Consider the following 21389-nt stretch of genomic DNA (forward strand, 5'->3'; position numbering starts at 1 on the left):
GAAAATATTTTGTTATCTTTACGTCGCTCTATACAAACGATATATGTGCACGATAATGGAATATGAAAAACGTATTCATATATATTTTATATACGAAAGGCAATATTATAGTATATTACAGTTTACATGTAAAATTATACGAAATGCATTCTCTTTTACTCTCACGGAATTATAGTCCTGTTTGAACGTTATCGAAATTCGTCATTGGATTTCGATTCGAGGTTGAGGCGGAAGGTGAAAATTGGCCATTTTTGGCCAACACAAGCGTCACATTATCGCGCTTCCCCCCCCCTCCGTTTTTATTAAATAAGTTGAAATATCAAAATCTTCAAGTTAATTGGAAATTTGGCGAAAGGAAATATTTTTCTTCTCTTAACCTATTAACCAGATTATTCCTTAATTAGAAACTTCCATAATCATGAAACAAAAAAGTAACAAAGATAGATCAATTTCACTTAAGCCAATTTACCCTTTCCACATTTAACCATGACATGATTTATCGTTAACAGAAATATCTAAAAATATTATGAATCCTCGAACGAAGGAATTATTACGTTGAAAACAGATCGATACGGCAAACGACGAATATACTCGTCGTCCCTATTTACCAGTTGAATACTTTCTTTTATTTATTACGTTACGATGTAAAATGCTGGATAATTTATCAAGCGACACCCATACGCGGGTTAATAATTCTTTCAACTATCTCGAGCAGAGGATTAAATACATAATGGCCGTGGATTATTAACCGAAGCTAATCACGATTTTGCGCCGATATATTTCGCAGGATGACTTGGTGGGATCGTTATTAATTGATTTCGAGAACGGATCGACCGCAAATTTATCCGGCCAGATGTAATTCGGGCTTCTGAAATTGAATCAAGACCGCGCGTTCTATTTTTAAGTGGACGTTCCGATGCACTCGGACGATGCGACGAGGCAGAGAATTCTCGTCCTCGTCGTTCTGCCACGGGACGTGGACAGTTCACGATGACGTTCTACGATGTCTCTGCCGGTCGTTCTGCAGCGTTACATCGATGACGAGGAACGTGAGGATTTTACAACTGCAAAGATTAAGCGGGGCTTCGCGGATGATTTTACGATTACGTTAATGACCCGCGCCTCCACGCTTTCGGCGAATTAAATCTTAGCCCCGCTGCACTGTTTGCGCCATACGGTAGTTCAGCTTGGGCTTCCGGTGGCGAAATTTCTGTCTCGATGAAAACGTAGAGCTGCAGTTTATGTAAGAGGAATTTCGACAGACGCGTATGCAGCTGAATTCGATATTCACCTAATTAACCCGAAGGCTTATGTGTTGCGCTGGCGTTATATCGCGACGTTAATTGCTAATGCGCCTGTATTTCCTCGCACAGTTTACGCGAATGAATTGAAGAGAGTTCGATCTGCTATTCGATCGTGGAAATTCGAACTTTGATCCGACACTGACGCAACGTTCATGATAATTTCCTCTCGTCGACTGGACGTCGATAGGCCATCTTTTTTGCATTTTTAATGCTGTCACGCATTGCAAATAATGCTACGCCTCTTGACCTGCTTATACGAGAAGATCAAATTAACGTCGTTTCTATATTTTGAATTTCTTTTTGTAATTATTAGGAGGCCGCGCATGTTTATATATTCGTGGGAAATTCAAAGATACAACAGCAAGGAATTCGCGGATGAAAATACCTACGGTATCCAAAGTATAGCGTTATAATATCTGGAAAGTGAAGAAAAATCTCCCTTTGGCTCCTATTTCTTCAGTCGTGTTTGTACGAAATTGTATAAAATAGTGAAAATTAGTGAAAATTAATTTGGGATATCTTCGCGTTTCTTTCGAATCGAGTCGAGCTACGATTTACGAAATAGTCGATTCGATTCGAGTAAAGAATATTTCCTACTCTTTAGACAGGATTTCATTAACTGAAGAGTTAACGGTTTGATTAATTTAAATAATTGTATTCTTACCAGCGAAATCACAAAGCTTTGAACTTGGTCGCTGTAGGACAAATCCGAGAGATCTGGTTTTTATAAATTTCCTGTATTTTATACATTTTTCAAAAGACATATTCTATAGCTTGCCTTTTGATAAATTATTTGAGTAGCGAAAAGGATGGCGAGTAATTGAAGATTAGTCCGAAGCGTATAATGGAATTTCATTCAGCTTTTACGAAAGCTGCGTATGAATGTTACTACGGGGAGAGATGTAGAACTTTCTGTTGTTAATGTTGCATGTTCCAGCCACGAAGGGATGTCATATTTCGATCCTTATTTCTGTTAAAAGGGAAACATTGCAGGCAAATAAAACTTTTATCATAAATATTACAGAGGTGCACTCTGACGAATATTTCATATATCTCGCGACTTAACTTTGTAATATGCTAAAAGATGTTTCACAATTGCGTAAGCAGTTTTGTAAATTTATAAAAACGCAGCAACAGCGGAATTATCATGTCCTTTGTAATATATCAAAATTCATAGAAACGAAAGAACAGAACAGTTTATGATTTCATTTGTAATATAGTTTCTAACGATGTTAGTACAAGGGAGAAATTCTCTCGCTTACCCCAACTCGATTACAATTTCATTATAATCGATAAGTGTCGTTATATTACGTTATATTAAACTTTAACACAAATTACACTCAAATGTACAGTCACTAAATGTTGCGTGAAAACAATCATGACACGTTGGATCAACTAGTTGATTAAAACAATCTCCTAATACTGGCTCGCTAATATACATCTCGATAATCCATACAGTTATCGAATACAACGCTAACACGGTGGTTGTGCGTGCGATGGTTGTACCGGTGAATCGACTGGCTCTATCGGTGAACCGAGCAACGTACAGGGTCAAAGCATTGTGCTTGAAAGAAAAGGTGTCTGGCTTTTTAGCTAGTTACGGAAGCCTTTGTAGCTGGTTTTGTAGGTGCAAGGTGGCTTAACCGCGGTCTTAAAGGATTCTATTGTCACCGAGGGTTGCACTTGTTTGCTGAAGTCGACCTTATTCCGACTCGTCCGCATTTTTAAGCTACATGTGCGTAGATAGGACGAAAAGGGTGTGCGTAACACGAGCTCGACTTTAATGTGACCTCATGACCCTTTAAAAGGAGACGACCTCTTCTCCGCAGGCGAACTTTGATTTCTCCCTTGAAATAGCGAAAATCGATTTCAAGTGTACCACATTTTTTCCCTCCTTCAGAAACGATGATACATTTTTAGAAAGATTATTTTTGAATGTTATAACAAAGCAGATAACAATTGTAGATATATCACAGGTGGAAGAAACTGTCATTTGTCATTTTTTTTTTTTCAATTTTTCCTGTTAAAAGGTACCTTTTATAAATACTTTTTACCGTATACGTTTCTTTTTTGTAATTTATTTTTAATTCTTTCATCCTCGGTGCTAACAGAATTTCTCCTTCGACAGATAATTTTTATCGATGACGGCTCTGCAAGAATAAGCGTTTCTTAGTATTAGCGACCAATCTTCAACTCTTTGACGAATTAAAAATTACTCGTTCTAGTAGAAACAAATGTTCATCGGATTAATAACAAAGTAGATTATTGACAAAGGCAAGGCAGGTCTTCTTTCTTCAGGTTTAAAGCTTTTCAAGCTTTTTGGTCAATTAAAAACTATTCATTTTAACGGAAAGAAATATTCACCGGATTAATAACAAAGTACTCTTCCTTCAAGTTCAAGCATCCTCACCTTTTTGGACAATTAAAAATTATTCATTCTGACAGAAAAAACTATTAATAGATTTAATGATAAAATAAGTATCGATGACAAAATAGATATCGTTTCTCCAAGTTGCAACATTTTCAGCTTCCTGATCAATAAATAATATTCATCTTGGTAGAGAAATATTTATTGGATCAATAACAAAGTAGATTATTGACAAAGGCAAGGCAGGTCTTCTTTCTTCAGGTTCAAACTTTTCAAGCTTGTTAGACAATTAAAAATTACTCATTTTAACAGAAACAAATATTCATCGGATTAATAACAAAGTGTTCTCCCTTCAAGTTTAAGCATCCTCACCTTTTGAGACAATTAAAAACTATTCATTTTAACAGAAACAAATATTCATCGGATTAATAACAAAGTGTTCTTTCTTCAGGTTCAAACTTTTCAAGCTTTTTAGTCAATTAAAAACTATTCATTTTAACAGAAAGAAATATTCATCGGATTAATAACAAAGTACTCTTCCTTCAAGTTCAAGCATCCTCACCTTTTGAGACAATTAAAAACTATTCATTTTAACAGAAAGAAATATTCATCGGATTAATAACAAAGTGTTCTCCCTTCAAGTTCAAGCATCCTCACCTTTTGAGACAATTAAAAACTATTCATTTTAACAGAAACAAATATTCATCGGATTAATAACAAAGTGTTCTTTCTTCAGGTTCAAACTTTTCAAGCTTTTTAGTCAATTAAAAACTATTCATTTTAACAGAAAGAAATATTCATCGGATTAATAACAAAGTGTTCTCCCTTCAAGTTCAAGCATCCTCACCTTTTGAGACAATTAAAAACTATTCATTTTAACAGAAAGAAATATTCATCGGATTAGTAACAAAGTGTTCTTTCTTCAGGTTCAAACATCCTCACCTTTCGAGACAATTAAAAACTATTCATTTTAACAGAAATAATAGTTATTAATAACTAACTATTCATTCTTTCTTCACGTTCTTCTGATCAACTAAAAGCTATTCGTTCTAGCAGGAGCAACTATCCATTATACTAATAATAAAAATATGTATTGGTAATAAATTAGCTATTTTTCCTTCGCTGTCAAACATTTTATAGCCTTACAATCGTAGTTCTTGGAAAGTTTGGTCGTTGATCAGTGAAGTCTACGATTTCGTGGTTGAACGGGCCTAAGCTTGGTCGAAACGTTGTGCGACCTACCTGAAGTGTAAGGGTCGAGTTTACTTCGAAATATTGGCGCCCACTGGTATTTGTAGCCTAAGTTCAGAGAGCCGGGTTCAAACAGGTCTGAACCCTCGGTCCCATGGCCCATTATCCCGAAAGGGCCTTCGAAATTCCTTTAGCCTGTGGAATTGGTAGAGTCGAAACTTTGTGTCCCTGTATCCGGTGTGGTCGACCCTAAGCTTCGACTCAAAAGACGTTTCACGTGTACACGTAGCTGAATATATTTAAGCCTTCTCGTCCGATTTTTCTTCTTCGGTCGTCCGTCTTGGAAATGCAGGTGAAAAGAATGTAGCAAAGCGATTGGAACGGACAGAGAAATTTATGCGACTAACGTATTTCTAATCTCTTCGTCATTTGTTTCTACATTAATAAGCACTGTCGTAAATCATTTTTTATTCCTTGTTTTCTATCCAATTCATCGTTGTTATGTTTATACGCGGCTACTTCTTATCTCTTCTTTATTCGTTCTATGCGTTCATTAACGTGAATTGTAAATTATTTTTTATTTCCTGTTTTGTAGCCGATTCTTTGTTCCTTATATTTATGTGACTGGTTCTAATCTCTTCGTCACTATGTTTCACGTTCATTAATAACGAGCTCTATTGTAAATTATTCTTTATTTTTCGTCTTCTATTCAATTCGTCGTTGTTCTATTTACATGACTAATTTATCTGACTAGTTTTAATCCCTTCGTTATTTGTTCCCTCGTTAACGCGCGATATTCTAAATCATTTTTATTTCTCGTTCAGTAGCCAATCCTTCGTTGTTGTCTTGTATCGATGTTTCATTACAAGATTGTAGGTTTAAATATATATAATGCAGTTAAGATGTGTAATATTAAATATATTTTGGAATAGTAGAAGGTCGCAGAATCAAGATTTAATCTGCGCCTGATTTACGGTGACGTAGCTTAATATAATAATAAGATAAATGTTTCTGTTGTTCAAATACTCCAGCTTCGGTCTTGAACAGCACATTTTGGTTCATTTATACGAATGATATAAATACAGGTATTTCTTCAAAATAAAAGCATGTAAATTGTGCAAGAAGCAAAATGATTTATTAACGCGCTTCGAGCAACTAACGATTATTTAACAGAGAATTTCTAATTTCGTAAGAGATGTATTAAACACATGTACACGTCAATCAATACATGTAAATACACTAACATTTAAAACATTACTTTATGTAACCAAACAATTCACCTGAAACTAATTTCCTAACAATTTCTCAATTTCACGTATCAGTTTCATTCGCCTAACGAATCGACTAATTTCAAACAATCGGCTAATATTTTTCAAATTTTCTACAGAATATACTACATCCAACATCCAAGACGTAACAATCAGACATTTTCATGCGAATTCACGCGTTTGGGAATATAATTAAACAAATAGGACCTTGGTAGAAAATTGTTCTATCCATCAACTACTATAGAATTACTATATCAAAGTATCGTACCGTAGAGAACACTATGCTTTGGGTATTTCATACGCGCGTTTTGCAGAATTTACTACATCCAACATCCAAGACGTAACAATCAGACATTTTCATGCGAATTCACGCGTTTGGGAATATAATTAAACAAATAGGACCTTGGTAGAAAATTGTTCTATCCATCAACTACTATAGAATTACTATATCAAAGTATCGTATCGTAGAGAACACTATGCTTTGGGTATTTCATACGCGCGTTTTGCAGAATTTACTATATCCAACATCCAAGACGTAACAATCAGACATTTTCATGCGAATTCACGCGTTTGGGAATATAATTAAACAAATAGGACCTCGGTAGAAAATTGTTCTATCCATCAACTACTATAGAATTACTATATCAAAGTATCGTACCGTAGAGAACACTATGCTTTGGGCATTTCATACGCGCGTTTTGCAGAATTTTTCGCTTTCAAATCTCCTGCTAACGCAAAAAAATCCGCATTCTAGCGGTTGCGTGTGTAGCTAGCGATGCAATATTTAAAATAACAACGCGATTTCACGGCAGTAGTCTTCAAATATGAAGAGCGTAGGTGTTACATGACGTAGTTATTATGTAATAGTTGTTTCGTTTCATCGTTCAGACAACTAAGGAATATTCACTGGTGTAAACTAATGTGCAGTGTTAAACGATGGCCTATCGTATCATCGGAAAGTTAGGACACTTAGCGATGATACAGAAATGGACTTGCTTATCATTGTGCAAACGTTCTCGCGCGAAGCGAGAAGTAGGACGCGGCTCCTGGCGAAAAAATCACACGTGTCATCGTATTACGTAGCGATTACCTGTTTTTTACGTAATGTGCTGCTTAATACTTGTACCCTAAGAAACTAGAAGAAGAAGAAAAAAAAAAAGAAAACAATTAAACACGTTTGTTCGTGACAAATGGAAGAATAATATGCTTATGGCTTTTTATAAGAAACACCTTATTTTCTAGAAATATCTTGGAACGTCGACACGACAGTTGCAAACTATCATATTCTATGATAAAGCTGCAGCTCGAAATCGAACGATGTAAAGGCGGATTAACGAGGAATATGAATTAATGATTCACCCAGGAAATTTTTTTTTTTATTTGCGTTTACTTTGCAATCAATTCTCGTCAGAGAATTTTAAGCAAATTTATCCGGCGTGGTGCTATCACATGGTTAATAGGTGTTGATTCTATTTGAATCTAGTGCTTAGGTCTAAGGTGTAATGTCTTTTTAGCCTGCAGTTGAGTAATTAGAGGGCTTCGGTGGTTGTTAACTCTTGTGCTGTGTCTATTGCTGAATTTGGATAATTCTTCTTTGACTGTGGATGTCTTGAGGTCGTGATGTATCGTTTCGTTGGTGACGTACCACCCAGGAAATGAAGAAAACCTTAAAGATTCCTAGGAAATTACAATATCGAAACCTTAGAGAAATGAACAATAATAATTAGTTAATCTGTTATTAGCTTCCTGTTTAATTTATCCCAGGTAACTTTAATGGGATGTAGATCAGAAGATTGTGCGAATTAATACGTGTACATAATTGCTAATTCGCTATTTTCCTAGAACTCCAACAAATATCTTTTGTAAATAACTTTCTTATCTGTTTCGTATCAAAAACTACACGATCTCGTCTTACTGTGTTATTCTGTAAGAATTTTTATCAGCTAATTATTTTCCTGCTGGTCGGTTATCGCATTTTTCACGAGGCTAAGAAATCTTTTCACGTAACTGTATATATACATATATATATATTGTTGTCTTTTATATAGAAACATCGAAGAGTAATAGAAAATTTGCCAATTGTTGTACAGCTCTTTGTCTCCCTTTTTCCGGCGTTTTATTCTTTTTAACGCGATCGTACGCATTAGGGTCAGTAGGGTGCCACCACTTTGTGTCACCATCTTGATTCATTACGCAGGAATGCTCGATTCGTGACTGGAGGTCGTTAGCACGAAAACCTGTCCGCACTTTTGATGAATTATTATTTTTTCCCCATTAATGCTCATTCCACGCAATGAATACGAAATGCGCCCGCTCCAATTCGAGATATACGCGTGTGCCGAAAATACTTTATCGATCGTAATATGGGATGTTGCTGCTTACAAAAAAAAAAAAAAAAAAATGTTAATATCCAGCGTATATGTTGGATTTAAAAAAAGAAGCGAGAAGAAACTTGTAATTTAGCAGGAATTACATACTCACGAAGGAGTTTTCACTTACGTAACATCCAGCCTTAGTTTCTTTTCTCTTATTTTTCGAAGCTCGGGTGGCAGCGTTTATCAAAGAGCCAATGAAAATAATTCAAAGCGGGCATTTCACTCTCCATTTCGAGTGGAACTGGTACGATAACTAGAATCGCGATCGATTTTTACAGTCAGATTTGTTATCGTAAATTCTCATTAATCCGACCGTAATATTCGGATGAAGCGGTTTCCGGATGCCGGTGGGCAGGCGTAAATCCGAAATTTACTTTTAATCTGCGAAAACAGGGTGAAGAAAAAAAGAAGCGGAAAAGAGGAGGAGGAGGGCGGGAGTGAAAAAAAAAAAAAAAGGAAAGATTACAGAAAAGAAAAGAAATCGCGGTTCTTCGTCATGCTTAACCACGGCAATTTTTCAGCAACGCTTTCTGGGTCAGAGAATTTTCTTTCCGGCTTTATTCGCCACGCGGTAATTGCATCGTAGTCAAAAAGTCAATTTAATTAAGGAACAACGAGCGGTTGATGTAAGGCGACGAGACCGTGGGATCTCTCGAAAAGAAAACAAAAAAAAAAAAAAAAAAAGAAAAAGAAAAAGGAAGAAACCTTTAAATTTTCATAGAGGCCACTTTAATTCCTCAATTTTCTGCCAATAATATCGTCCACCCTTTCCATCTAACTCTCTGCCGTACTCCTACAACTTTTCTCATCGCGAATAACGAAAGATAACGATATTTTTCCTTCGAATTAATTTCGAAAGACTGTAAAGACGCCGAAGCTAACTCGCTACTAGCTCGCAACTAAATAAAGAGGAAGGAAAAGGGTAGCGTAATTTTTGCAAGAAGCCGGTTCTACCCTTCGATCAGGATCACGTGACATCGGACGAAGGTAGCCTGTTCTACGGAAAACTTTCCTCGATCGGGTCCCCTATGTCGGTAAAGCAGCGGTGACGGCCAGGCAGGAAGTTAGAAGGGCGGAGGGATCCCCTTTTAGGGTGGTCGGTTTTAGGGCGACTGTTGGGAATCCCGAGGAGCTTCTCGAGGGGGAGTTTTTTGTCGCGTTTGTATTCTCGCGCGGCGCCGAGGGGGCGCTTTTTAAGCACCGTCGACGTGGTAGGACTACAACGAGAATCCAGTCTCCGCCTTTAATCTGTGTTACTCCATTTTTTTTTTTTTCTACTACCAAGTTTCCGGATGCTCGCGTTTTCCCGCGCTTTTCATCGCTGTAATTCATCCGCTGTTAATTTCCCATCGGCGCAACCTTTCACTCAATTTCCAATGTTATTCCACTTTGCTGTTCGATTGTTTAAGGCACGAATTTATTTCTTCACCATGTGTCGTCGTATTAAAATTGACCAGAGTCGACTCGTCGTTGGAATAGGAGAATATCTTGCGTATAGCAATTTCTTTATTCGCCTAACCTTCCTATGTTACTTCACTCGTTAACAGTTGCAGCACGAAATTACGAACGGTACAAACTGCACAAACTTGCTCGCGTTTTTTCATCCTATTAATTGGCTAGACTCGACTCGTCGTTAGAATTGACAATCTCTTCGACATAGTCATTTTCTTTACGTAACTTTGACACATTATTTCGCTGCTTGATAAACTCGTTACTATTTCCAGCCCGGAATTACGAAACTACGGAAGCACAAACGACAGAAATCTGCTTTTTAACGTCCTATTAATTGGCCGACGCGACTCGTTCCAATCGAAAGTCTTCTTTTTCGAAAATCGAAAGTTTTTTATTTATCTAACTTTCACACGTTACTTCGTTGCTCGATAAGCTCATCAATAGTTCGCCTGGTATTAGGAAATTTACTCTTTTTATCGTCTTATCAACTGCTTGGAGTCAACTACCCGATGCTTCCTTTATTTACGTAAACTTTACGAATTATTTGGCTGTTTGATAAGCTCGTCAATAGTTCGACTGCCTGGTATTAGGAAATTTACTTTTTTTATCGTCTTATCAACTGCTTGGAGTCAACTACCCGATGCTTCCTTTATTTACGTAAACTTTACGAATTATTTGGCTGTTTGATAAGCTCGTCAATAGTTCGACTGCCTGGTGTTAGGAAATTTACTCTTTTTATCGTCTTATCAACTGCTTGGAGTCAACTACCCGATGCTTCCTTTATTTACGTAAACTTTACGAATTATTTGGCTGTTTGATAAGCTCGTCAATAGTTCGACTGCCTGGTAGTAGGAAATTTACTCTTTTTATCGTCTTATCAACTGCTTGGAGTCAACTACCCGATGCTTCCTTTATTTACGTAAACTTTACGAATTATTTGGCTGTTTGATAAGGCATCGAGCCTAAGCTCGAAACACACGTTTGAAGCGTCTTTCCTGCGTTTATTCCACGCGACATTGTTGCAAATGAAATATCAAGGCGCGCGTTTACGACGCTAATTTGTGCCGAAACGGGTCCGTTAGCTTCTGCCATATCCGTGTCACTTTCTCTCCATCGATGCGCATCTCTTGAGCTAAAGCTACAGCGTAATACAGTCATTAAACAGCGTAAAACGTCATTGATACATACCATCGCCGTTATACGCGTATTACCCGGTGCAGCGTGTGAAATAGCCTTTCGAGTGCAGATGCTAATTTCGGTTCGCGAGATGACGTTAATGGAACAACGCGATCCGATGAATTTATTGACACGAAACGTTTCTTACTAACAATTACGACGTCTTTAATCCCATATATCGCTCGTAATAATTGCTCAGGTTGTTAGTCGAACGTCCGAAGCAATGGATATTTATCGAGTAATTAATTGAACGATAGGAAAAAGTTGCTCGCGTCATGCTGCTACATGATCGTATATAAATCGCTCGATAAATCATTTCCTTGCCATTGGCGAATATAAATGGAATTCTATGGCTGAGATATAAAAGAAAAGGAGTAATCAGAAGTGGTAGGATATTTCCAAATTACGCGACTGTTTGATAAGGTTGGATAGATTGGATGGTAATTTTTGATCGATTTACTTCGGTCGATCAGGATCTAAAAGTAAGATCATCGTAGAACGTTTGAGAAAAATCTGGGCAACACGTTCTACCAATTTTTCATTAGCTTCCAAGTGAAATTCGCAATCCTCTTTCGTAGAACAACCGCAAGACTAAATTGATAATCCGTCAACGCGAACAAACTCGTAAAAATCCCCTCAAAATTGATTCGACCTAACGTGTCTTCTTTCAACTTTCGAGAAAGCCTACCAAAGAAGCACCTTAAACTCCACAAAAGTGAAACTCTTTGCCAAACGAGTTATCAAAAAAAAAAAAAAAAAAATAAATAAAATACAAAGGACGAAAAAGCTGTCTCTACTCTTGCACGTGTCAAGCAAGATACGTTCCGGCGCAAACGTTGTGAGCGAAGGGCGTGCGCAATGAAAGTCTGCGAGAGGATAAAGTTGCTTATTATCCGGAAGGAGAGCGAGTCTTGTAACTCTTGTAAATTCTCTCGGGGGCTCGACGTTTACGAACGTTGGACTAATTTCGTCTGGCGTGTCTGAACGACGTCGTATTAGAATAAACCCGTTTGCCCGAAATTGCGGCGCATCACGTACGAGCGCGTCGCATGCCGCGCGTAATCTATGCATCGGGCGCATCTTCTCCGAGGCAATAACGAGGGAACCTCGTCAGTGGAAAAGGGCCCGGGCATTTAGGGTTCCACCGGCGGCATTGTTATCCGCGCGGAACGGCTCCTTGTAATTTTCGGCATTGTCGAGGTTTATCCTGTATCTTTCTTGAAATTCCCGCGATCCGCGTGCTCGTTCATCTCATTACCGGGCAGAGTCTTCGCCGGTGCTCGCCAATCTGCCATTTGCCGTGTCTCCTCTTCGCTAACGTTCCCTTAGGACTTGGCAGCAGCCTGCTCACGTGTCTCGTTTCTACACCGTACGCAGAATATCGCGGAATCTGCCATGCGAATGAACTATCTGCTACGTAAATTATCGATCACCTGTTTCTCTGCACGAGTTTCAGGTTTTATCGGTAGAATCGAGATGGTTCGCTCGCTGCTTCTAGAAAGGCGTGTCATTTCTCTGATAGGTCTATAGCGACTCGATTGTTAACGCGACAGCGCACAATTTGCCACATAAATTGTTATTAATCGCCAGTTTTCGTGCCACTTGTAGGTTTTAGTTTGGCGGGGTCGGTGCGCCTCGTGCGTTTCGTGAAATAACTCTACAACTCGCTTATTCCCTTTCAATGGATCCTCTTTGCCGACCAGCTTTCCCCGTTTAAGCGATTTTAGCACGAGACTTCTCCTGACTTCCCGATTTTGCCATACAATCAGTTTCTAGAAAACTTTCTACACGGTCCCTGTAAGAATGTTATATTTTCTGTTCGTAGAAATAAAGTAAAAAATGAGTAAGCAAAGTACCGGCGCTTTTGTAATTTGCAGCTTTTATCCCTGCAATTTAATCGATTCGTCTGCTTGTTGAAAGATTCCTGCCGTCCGTGGTAGCTCTGTATAAACTGATTGTTCCCCTGCAATGTCTGTACAATGATTTACGCGAGAACAAACGCCTGATATATTTCCAATAATTGTTAATTTATGAAAATCTCAAGATTGAAATAATTTGGGAATATCAATGACACACGTACGAGGCTCCTTTGGTGGATTGATCTAAAACACGCAATTCGAAGAAAATTATTCTCCACAGTTGTGGATTATTTATGTCAGGCTTTTGTGCCAGCTTTTATCTTCCATTAAATGTTTTCAACGCATAATTCGCCCGGCTCTAGCGAGATCTCCGCCTTCTTTCTTGGGCGTATCGGTTCTAAGGATGGGAATCGGACATTGATAGTCTCAACAGATCTTTGAACATGTTCGATGTGTTTAAAATCGAGGAATTTATAGTTGCGTCAATATGTCGTGCCTATGTTGTAGACCTCGCGATTATTCCTCCCCTTTCGTTTGATTAATATCCGCTTGCCTTGTAAAAATGTCTCGCAAATTTTTAGTGAAATTCTGCGCGAACAATTAGGAAAACCGTGACGTGTCGGTTGGCTGATACCTAAATCATCGAAGAATATTAATCTTTATGAACGTGCAAGTAGCGAAAAATACTGAACACTATTTTCGAATAAAAACTTATGAAAATATATGGAAATATATTTCGTTATAAATTTATAATAATTTTTATTGCCTTCCCTGTGGGATTACTACATTCGCTTCCATATAAATAACACACATCGTACAGTATTACAAAATATAAATATAATAAAATCCATATGTATATACAGGTTTCATTTTATTTAATAAGATCGTAACCCAAACACATATGTACGGCTTATATATACATAATACACGTAATATCACCTGCTCTATAAACATTATTACACAAACCTTATCTCCACCTTGGCCCTAAATTCATTAGCTTTACCTAAATTAATTCTCTCGCAATCTTGATCTTGCCCTACCAACGGTTAATGTATCAACTGGTGCTTATTCCCATGAATTAATATTTTCGTCAAAGACATCTAAAACAGAAGAAACGCTGAAGTGATGCATTCTTTGCGTAGGATCGGTAGCTGCTATGGACTTTCATTCGGCTTTTCATTCTTCTCTTTTCCCCGAGACTATCCATCATCAACGGGGTTAATACACGTAAGACTAAGCATTAGACAGCGCGTTTTTATTTTTCCAAGAGATCGATACGACGGCCGCGAAAAAAGGATTCGTGACGCGGAAGCGTTTTGTCGCGTTGCCTGCTACACAGGCGGTCAACGACTGAAACGTAGGAAAATCGATAGAAACGCGAGAGGATCGGCGATTCGAAGTGTGCACGCGTGGCGCGTCTACCGGCTGCTTCGCTTTCGCCTTCTCTTCTCGGCTCGCGTGCAAACCGGCCGTCCGAGGCAAGAAGATTCCAAGTTGCATAATTAATTTTTCTATAAATCTCTCGCCAAGGAATATCGCGAAATTTCCTCGTCGGGTAATATCAGCGGAGCTTAGCGAGGAGAGGAGAAAACTCGAGGAGAGAAAATTTCCCCTTCCGCGTGTGCACCGGGCGCACGAGGGCGGCTAGGGCGAGCCGAAGGGAAACAGACGGGGAGAAAAATGAAGAAAGAGAGAAAGAGCAAACGGGGGTGGCAAAGAACACGAGACAGAGGCAGAAGAGGAAAAGATCGAGACTGGCTTGCGCCGGTCGTGAGCGCGACAGAGATCGGCCAAGACGAGGAAAAACAGGTGAAACGAGAAGAAAGAGGGTGGAAGAAGGATGGAAACGGTGCCGCAGGGAGCAAGAGAGAGACGCACGTGGTTGGATAGAAGTTGAACCGGGGGATGCTTCTTCCACTCTGGTCTTTCGCGTCCTCGGGGCAGTGGTGGCGGCAGAACGATTCCACGGAAGGAAATAATATTCTTAATAGAGTATGAGAAGGCGTGCATTTTCTGAAGATACTCGCGAAAGACTGACTACATTTTAGAATCACAATTATTCGAGGATCTGGGCGGTTGGGAACGGGGCACACGAGAAAGAGAAGAAGCGCGGTGCTCGCCGAGGAATTCTACCGCGGCAAAGTCACTCGGCCGGCTTTTTATTCTCATCGATAACATCGGATTAGGCCAATGGAATTAACGTTTCTTTCGTTTCGCCCATTATCGTGCCGTAGCTGGCGGAAGAAAGCTCATATTGAAATTAAGAAAAGAAATCCTTTCTACGAGATTGCGCTTCAAGGTGTTCGTCGTTCCTATAGGTAACCAGAACATCGAGCCGTTCGATCGGCGATGACCAAAGAACAATTTCAATACGTTCGACCTTTTTCTTTCTTTTGTCTTCGCACTGGCACCTCGATTATTCCACTTATCTGGCACATGTACGGAAAATGGTATCGGCGTGCAATGAAATCATAGAAAACATTTTCATCGTGTAATATAGTACGGCTGTTTTAGTTTAATTCGTTATGGATGGTCGTTGAAACTTTGACTAACTGCTTTCGCAAATATTCAACTATTTACGCTTTCGTACTTTTCGTGAAAAAATTCCAAAAAAAGAAAAAGGAAGCAAAGTGAAGTTACGATAAAATTCAAAGCACCTCGTATAACAATACGGAACTTCGGCTAAGCGGCAATCGGATAACCGAGACTCTGCTGTATTTCGAACGCGCTTTACAATCGACGCCGTGTAATTGACCCGTTGACTCATTAACCCTATCACGCAGAACCCACGCAGACTCGATGTCACCCCGATTTTCACCTCGTTTCGTTCCACCTTTTTCTCCCGTTTCCTTTTCCCCTCTCTTCTCTGGCTGGTTGTCAGCCTTCGTTCATCCGTGTTTACGTTCTCTTTGCACATTGTGAGCACGGAACGTGGGACGCGAGGGGCGAACAGGTTTTTTATTATTTTTAATTGCAGCGTTCATTATCCGATGCAAATTAAAGTAATTAGGCGGCTGAAGGACGCTTTTATTTTTCACTTTCCAATGTATCTCTCTGTCTCTTCTTCCCTCGTCGTTCCTCTCTGTTCCCCTTTGTTGCTCGCTGTGGCCGCTTTTACTCGCGTCACCCCTTTCGCTAGACGCGTATCACGATCGTTTCGTTTCTTCTCCCTTTTTCCCGGTACCGTGTCACTGGCTCTCCTCTCTTTTCGTTCCCTTCATCCACGCGGGTTTTGTATCTTGTTCTTTGGTGGCGCGTACAGCGCCACTATTTTAATTCTCTGTTCCGACGGTTTTTCTCTTCTTACGGCGACGATGACGGCGTCGCCGTGCTTTTTACGCTTCTCCCTTCCCCCCACGATGCACCGGGCATTCAGCGCAGCTTTTACCGCCGCGTTTCTGTTTCAAGCGTTTGTAACCTTGAAGTTGCCCGCTAAATTAGGGGTTTCATTCATGCGGCGCAAGCAGTCTCTTTGGTCCTTTAATTTTGTAATTAGCGGAGAAAGGCGAGGTGAAACACCGATCCGCTTTTCTTTCTCCTCTTCTTCTCTTCTTTTCTCCTTTTACCTTGTTTTTAAACGAAACGCGATAACGCTGTTCACCGAATCCTCTTTCGAACATTCGACAAAGAGACACGATGTTGCGCCGTGGAAATTGAAATTTGCTCTGCCTTCTCTTTTTCTACATCCGTCGTTTTAGCTTGGTTAAAGGGTTTTCGTTGGAAGTTCAAACTTTTCGAGAGTTAAGTCACCTCGAGTGATTCTTCTTGTCTGCTTTGTGCCGTCAGATTATTTCATTTCCTTCGCTTTCCCTTTCCTCCTCGGCTTCTCACCTTTCGCTTCCTCTTCCACCCTCCGTTTTTCTTCCGCCACTGTCTCTTTCGAGCCGCGTCTATGAATACACAGACCGCGATTTTTCTCTATCTTACCCTTTCGTTTTCCAGTTGCCTTTAGCCCGGCCCGACAACCGACGTGTTTGACATTTCTTCACAGACGGATGAAATAGTCTTTGTGCCGCGGAGCCGCTTTGTTTCGCCACGATGATGGCGCTCAATGTTACTTTGCAATGCTCTCTTTATGCTACGACGCGTCTGTCGAAGATCGCGTGTCGCTGCTTTTCCACAAGCACGAGAAACCTGTACAAATCCATGTACTTGAGGCTGTAGGTCTATTTTCTTCTTTTTCTTCAATGATAATTAATTTACTTGATTCGATTCTAAGAAGGAAGAGCTTCTAACGGCGAACACTCTCACTTACATCAATCACACGTACAAAAGAACTGCTGATTAATCCGCAAAGAAGAACCTGAAACGTAGCTACAATGGAATATAATATCAGGATAAACCTGATATTCTAGAAACCTCTTACGAATATTTTCAAATTTCATTAATCCGTCATGAGATGCTTAAGACAGCTGTTCACTCGGTATACTAATTTCTTATCAAATGTACATTTTTACATTGCTTTCAAACTTTACCAATACGATCAAGCCAGTCACAACGAAGTATTTAACATAAAGCACACAATACGAACATAAAGCTTACCACGTTAAATCTCCAAATACTTTGGCGTATGGCTTGCTGCAGGTTTCCTATCCAAAGAGATCAAAGATTCGTGCATTGTATAGCAATAATTATTTTTCTCTTCGTCCGGTTAACCCCGTGCAACGTTCCCCTGACTTTTCCACGGTGGTTTCTCTGAAGCGTTTCAAGGTTGCCCCTCCAAGTGATCGTCGAGTATCGCTTTCTTTTCTGCACAGAGCCGCAGCAACCGCTTCTTTGCTTTTTCAACAAGTGCTCGTATTTACTACCGTACAATTACGTGTATAATCGTTCGAAATAAATAACGCACCGCGTACAGCAATTTTACATACAGTTTATTGGACGCGCGAGTACACGTTGTGCTTTACGTATTTCATTGCCTGTGGTTTTCGCTGCAACGTTTAACTAGCGCTACAAAACGATATTCACGCGTGATTTGAAAAAAAAAACAAAGGCTTGCTATTCCACGAGGTTATATTATTCACGCGATGGAGCAAAAAGTGCATGATCGCTGTGAGTTTTATACTCGATGTTTCCGCTGTAGAATGAAATTTTCAAGCGGCTTGTAGGAATGTCTAACGAGATCACTTTCGTCACATTGTAATTCTACGGATACAAAATTGCCAGATTTCACATTGTAGTGTATGGGGGTACAGCGAATGATAAAAATTTTACAGATTATATATATATGCGCGTGTGTGTGTGTGGCTCTATTTATTTTTCGGCTTTACAGCCAGGAGAAAGAACCTGGCGCACATTTTCAGAAGTTGTACATTAATCTGAAGAATGTGGCATTTAACTGGTACTTAACTAATACTTAGAAATATGTTATCGCATTCAATGTTACATTTAATCTCGGCTCAACTTGTTATGAAAGTTTAAGCTACTTAATGATGGATTAAGTGGCGATTAAAATTAGAATAATCTGTCATACTTCAGACTACCAGATCGATATGGAAAATCGATGCGTAACGAGTAAGAAAGCGGACCGAGTTTTCCAACTTATTTTCGCTTATAAATCATAGCGACTGTTGGAATGCAACGATATTACACGCGTAGGCAAACACAGACACCCACACGGACATTAGAACAGGACACTCACACAGTGGAGCTCAAAATATTTAAGGTATCATAGGTCACTACCTACGTCTAGTCTGAGAGTAACTGGCCAACAATCAACAATACTTTGTTAATTATATCACTCGCTTATATATATCTGGTTCTGTAGTTTTGTTTAATAAATATCACCGAATATAATTTTAACATAAACATTGTGTCTTCCACAGATTATTAATCTTAACTTTAAGATTAAATTCTAACAGCGGCAAATGTGAGATTTGCATGGGTTTATCTTACAAGAACGTACGCACTGCTGTTTATCATCGCTCTAGCGATCGAATTAAAATACCGCGACTATACAGAAATTGTCTAAATTGAATAGATTCGATGAAATGATCGTTAAACGCCACTTGCAATTCCTTTATCTTACAAGAACGTATCGCACTGCTGTTTATCATCGCTCTAGCGATCGAATTAAAATACCGCGACTATACAGAAATTGTCTAAATTGAATAGATTCGACGAAATGATCGTTAAACGCCACTTGCAATTCCTTTATCTTACAAGAACGTACGCACTGCTGTTTATCATCGCTCTAGCGATCGAATTAAAATACCGCGACTATACAGAAATTGTCTAAATTGAATAGATTCGACGAAATGATCGTTAAACGTCACTTGCAATTCCTTTATCTTACAAGAACGTACACACTGTTGTTTATCATCGCTCTAGCGATCGAATTAAAATACCGCGACTATACAGAAATTGTCTGAATTGAATAGATTCGACGAAATGATCGTTAAACGCCACTTGCAATTCCTTTATCTTAGAAGAACATACGCACTGCTGTTTATCATCGCTCTAGCGATCGAATTAAAATACCGCGACTATACAGAAATTGTCTAAATTGAATAGATTCGACGAAATGATCGTTAAACGCCACTTGCAATTTCTTTATCTTAGAAGAACGTACGCACTGCTGTTTATCATCGTTTTAACGATCGAATTAAAATACCGCGACTATACAGAAATTGTCTAAATTGAATAGATTCGACGAAATGATCGTTAAACGCCACTTGCAATTTCTTTATCTTACAAGAACGTATCGCACTGCTGTTTATCATCGCTCTAGCGATCGAATTAAAATACCGCGACTATACAGAAATTGTCTAAATCGAATAGATTCGACGAAATGATCGTTAAACACCACTTGCAATTTCTTTATCTTAGAAGAACATACGCACTGCTGTTTATCATCGCTCTAGCGATCGAATTAAAATACCGCGACTATACAGAAATTGTCTAAATTGAATAGATTCGACGAAATGATCGTTAAACGCCACTTGCAATTTCTTTATCTTAGAAGAACGTACGCACTGCTGTTTATCATCGTTTTAACGATCGAATTAAAATACCGCGACTATACAGAAATTGTCTAAATTGAATAGATTCGACGAAATGATCGTTAAACGCCACTTGCAATTTCTTTATCTTACAAGAACGTATCGCACTGCTGTTTATCATCGCTCTAGCGATCGAATTAAAATACCGCGACTATACAGAAATTGTCTAAATCGAATAGATTCGACGAAATGATCGTTAAACACCACTTGCAATTTCTTTATCTTAGAAGAACATACGCACTGCTGTTTATCATCGCTCTAGCGATCGAATTAAAATACCGCGACTATACAGAAATTGTCTAAATTGAATAGATTCGACGAAATGATCGTTAAACGCCACTTGCAATTCCTTTATCTTACAAAAACGTACGCACTGCTGTTTATCATCGCTCTAGCGATCGAATTAAAATACCGCGACTATACAGAAATTGTCTAAATTGAATAGATTCGACGAAATGATCGTTAAACGCCACTTGCAATTCCTTTATCTTACAAGAACGTACGCACTGCTGTTTATCATCGCTCTAGCGATCGAATTAAAATACCGCGACTATACAGAAATTGTCTAAATTGAATAGATTCGACGAAATGATCGTTAAACGCCACTTGCAATTCCTTTATCTTACAAGAACGTACGCACTACTGTTTATCATCGCTCTAGCGATCGAATTAAAATACCGCGACTATACAGAAATTGTCTGAATTGAATAGATTCGACGAAATGATCGTTAAACGCCACTTGCAATTTCTTCATATTCACAATCTTTATTTCGCAATTATAATAACAGCGCTCGTTACAGACAAGCTATCAGTTATTCCTTACGATGATCATCGCTATTTTTACCATTGTAATTGTTAATACGTATTACCATCGTGTTATTGCTGCTGCTGTTTCTACTATTATTGTTGCTATCGCTACTCGCGAAATAACTATGTTTATTATTGCATCACGCGTCAGCGCGAATTGCGTTGTAAATCGGAACACGATAAATCTACGCGAGGAGATGGAGCGACGTCGTGGCACGCTCGTTAACTTTCCACGAGTCTCCACCTTGTCGTACGAATGGTCGACGACTTCCGGTGTCGTCGGTCTCACGAACGGGCCATTGCGCGTGAATACGAGGTGCAAAACGGTTCACCGATTTGATCGTTAGCCGACTAAGTCCACGGTCGACGCCAAGTTTTTCGCTTTATATATTACCCAGATTATTTATACATTTATATGTGCAATTTTATTTCCATTAATGTTACTTCTTGTCGCCATGAGAAATATCTGGCGTGCAATTAACGGGAATCGAATGCATAATCGAAGCGAGATCCAGTTACTTTTTTCGAAGCACTGCGATCGTTTAATTCGTCGTTCGTTTATTTGTCGTTGAAAATTTCATTGGATAA

General features: G+C 39.1%; 1 long non-coding RNA gene across 3 annotated transcripts in view; it reads left to right on the forward strand.

Annotated features, from left to right (window-relative positions):
- LOC139996411 (uncharacterized) overlaps positions 1 to 21389 on the forward strand; it is a 283455-nt gene that overhangs the window by 2578 nt on the left and 259488 nt on the right. The gene's annotated exons all lie outside the window — the stretch shown is intronic.

Source organism: Bombus fervidus, chromosome 18 (genome assembly GCF_041682495.2).
Source record: "Bombus fervidus isolate BK054 chromosome 18, iyBomFerv1, whole genome shotgun sequence".
NCBI classification, from domain to species: Eukaryota; Metazoa; Arthropoda; class Insecta; order Hymenoptera; family Apidae; genus Bombus; species Bombus fervidus.